The following is a 3705-nucleotide window of genomic DNA, read 5'->3' as shown; positions in this document are numbered from 1 at the left end:
TTTAATGCACCATATACGTGTCACCTTCTCATTAGTTCTGCGATTTTGCAGCCTTTTTCTAAGGCTTTTTTAACTCCACTATTCACGAAGTGATAGTTGCCTTTATTATAGGCTTTCCATCATTACACTTCTTAATTATCGACGGTTGAGTTTATATATAAACTTGCCCCCTCTTTCCTTTGTCTTCTTCTTCACAAGCTTTTTACCAAATTTCTTGCTATTTACTTTTACCAAATTTCTTGCTATTTACTCTTGTTCGCTTCTTCTTCAGTTCATACCTTCTGTTTATATCTTCTCATTATGTCGTCTTCAGATCCTAACCCTAAAAGAGTCCCAATTCTTGATAGTTTTCCCAATGCTCCTGCTAGATATAGAAGAGGTAGAAGAGGTGTGCTTCGTGGTACAGGGTCGGTTCGTGGTGGCACCTCTGGTTCCATCATTCTTTCTTCTAGTTCTGGCAACATCTCTAGAGGCTCTCTTTCTAAAAAATCTTCTTCTAAGGACAAAGAATCTTCTGAGTCTAACCAAGAGCCTCTGGTTGAAGAAATTGTGCCAACGGATTTATCTTTCGAACATGACAAAGAATCCCTTCGTGACCAACTGATTAAATTAGAGAGAGCTGATAAATATCCCTCTTTAATTACTGAACCTTTGATTCAAATTATTCGAAGACATTGTCGTTGGAGAGGTGACACCCAAATAGTTATTCCTACTCCACATCAAAGAATATCTTCTTATAGGATTGGCTTTTCTTTCGTTTACACTTATCCCTTTACTTTGGGATTTATTCCTGCTATTGACCCTGTCATTCTTGATTTCTTTCGTTTTTTCAAAATTTGTCTGGCTCAAGTTGGTCCCCTCGTATGGAGAGCAGTAGCTTGTTTGAGGTATATGTCAACCAAAGCTGATGTTGACTTTACTTTTCCTCATCTAATTCATCTTTATCACCCCAAGTTATTCCGCAATGGTGTTTTTACCTTAACTGCAAGAAGTAAGAGGGTTTTGGTTAACCCTGAAGATAATAACGACCGTGGCTGGTACACTCGGTTTGTCGCTGTTCCCACAATTGATTTGGTGGGTGAATCAAACATTCCTTTTCCTGAGAAATGGAACTTTGCACGTAAGTATTTTCTTCCTTGCCGTATCTGCTTTCGTTATTTCAACTTCTCTTCTAATTTTATTATTATTCCTTTGCTTTTTTGTAGCAACCATGGGAGATGTGGAACCCGTTCCTAATTTCCGTGGTTGGGTAGATGCTGTCTTGAAAGCCGTGCCTATGGAGGCACGAACTTGGAGATCTATTTCCAACAAACACGGTTGGAAAGTGAAAACTCACGGTATACATCCCTTTTTGCTTCTCGTGTGTTAAATTCTTTTCCCCTCTTTTAACTTTTTATCCTTCTTATTGTCAGGATTTGCTATTCGAGGGATGTCGGCTGAAGTAGCTATCACCCTTCGAGCTTCTTCCAGTACTCCTCTTGCTTTGGAAAGAACGCAAGTCACGCTGTCAAAGAGAAAAGTGGTTGAAGAGGATTCTGACGTTGATGAAGATGAAGATACCTCTTTGACAGCTCGTCCTAGAACCAGGAGGGGCATTGTTTCTGAGGATGAAACTGAAATCTCTCCCGCTCGTATCTCCGAACCCGTTACTATTACCTCCGATGAAGAAGCCATTCCAAGGAACTCCCCTGAATCGACTCATCGCCTCTTTATTGAGGGCTTCGAAAGTGGTGAATTAGGTCCGGTTTTAGATGAAATTCCTCTTTCATCTTCCGTTCCTGTTCTTTCCGTTCCTCCTCCTCTAATTTCAAGTGTTTCCTTACCAACTTTGTATGTTCCTGCCTCTTTGTCATTTTCTGCTCCCTTACCTACCTCGACTCCTTCGACTACTACTATTTTCACCTCTTCTACCATTCCTCCTTCTATAGTTCCCCCTTCCTCTGCTCATTATGCAGAAGAGGGTTCTAGCAGCAGAAGCATGGCTATGAGGAGTGTAACACTTGAGGTTCCTGCTAATAGTAGTCTTTTAAGGAAGTCTGGCAGAGCAGATGTTTGGCTTGAACCCTTAATTGGGGATATTGAGAAAAAGAAGATGGACAGTCACAGTTGTCTAACTTTGATGAATGATATAGTTCACTGTACATTGAAGGTACTCTCCCTTTACTCTTTAATAAATTCTTTCTTTTTAATTCTAACTTTCATGAGTTGTTTTTGTAGGCTAACCTCATTGGTACGGAATTGATGGGAAGAATTTCCCTCTTAGAAAAGAAGGCTCGCGAGTCTGATCAGACTTTTCTTGAGGCTGAGAGGATAGCTAGAGAAGCCCAGCTTGAGGCAACCAATTGGAGAGAGCAGTTTAAAAATGCTCAGAAAAAGATAAAAGAATTGCAAGAGAATAAACGTGACCTGGAACAGCAAAAGCAAATTCTGACTTCTGAATTAGCGGCGGCCAAGGCTTCTTCTAGTAAAGCTGAGAAGGATAAGGAGCGTCTTGAATGTTCTTTTTCAGAACAATTATCAAAGTCAAGCGAAGAGATTAGAGAACTTAAGGTATTGTTGAGCAAGAAAGAAGAGTACGCGGGAGAGCTAGTTCAAAACTTGTCTCAGGCTCAGGCTGATTTGCAAATTTCCTCTGATAAGGTTCGTGCCTTAGAGAATTCTCGTGCCTCCCTTGAAGCTACCCTTGACTCCACTTTGGCTGAAAATCAAATGTTAAAAAATGATCTTGCCTCGTGGGAAAAGGATTATGAGCTTCTTGAGGAAAACTTTAACACAGAGGTGAGCTGGGCCTTTCTAAATTCCCGCCGTGATGCCTTAACCGAGGCCAGTCAAGAAAACTTTGATTTAGAATCGGAATTGGCCAAGGTTTTAAGAACCATTGAAATGACTCAACAACCTCTTGACTTTCCTTCTCCAGCAGATGGAACTCCCGTGGCTGAGGAACCTTTAAATGAAGGAGCCGCTTCTGTTGAAGTTGAAAATGTTACAATTCCAGCTCCCGAGGGTGAAACTTCACTTATACAGTCCGTGGAAGCTGAAGCTCCCGTGACTCTTGCTTCCCTCGGTGATTTTAACACTTCAAGCCCAACTGCCGCTACTTCCTCAGAAATTGCTACCGTGCCTACAGCTGCTTCTGAAAGTGAAGTTGACATTGCAACTTCAGAAGTTCCAACCCCTTTAGTGACAAGTTGAATTTTTTACTCCTTTGTTGTTTTTTTTTATTAATTGGTGATTTTATCCCTTGACCTTTTTAAGGGATTTTTTGGTTAAGTCCCCAGTTACCATAATGGGGTACCTGTAAAAATATTTTGCTTGACTAAGTTTTACTTAGTCTTTTTTAAGAAGTTTTCTTAGTACTTCAATATGTTCTATTCTTGCCTTTTTCTTATCTATTTAGGACTTATAGAATAGTTTAGCATTTTTAAACTTTGAAAATGCTTTATGATTCTTCTCATGACTTATTAACATGAGGTTTATAAAAGAGGGCCCTTTTATATATATCGACACTTAATGAAGAAGACGTCTCAACTTCATAATGGTGTTATAATACGATGAAAGATATAGGAATACACATGTTTTGTATGCCACAACTTTGACAAGTTTTTATTCATGAACTTGAACAAGCTTTTGAGTATTACATGTGTTAAAGTAGATCTATAACTTTCTCGTAACTGTTTTTCTTGTAACAGATTTTTACAAAGTAAA

The sequence above is a fragment of the Nicotiana attenuata genome, chromosome 6, assembly GCF_001879085.1.
Source record: "Nicotiana attenuata strain UT chromosome 6, NIATTr2, whole genome shotgun sequence".
Taxonomy (NCBI): Eukaryota; Viridiplantae; Streptophyta; class Magnoliopsida; order Solanales; family Solanaceae; genus Nicotiana; species Nicotiana attenuata.
Note: the sequence above shows the minus strand (reverse complement) of the source record.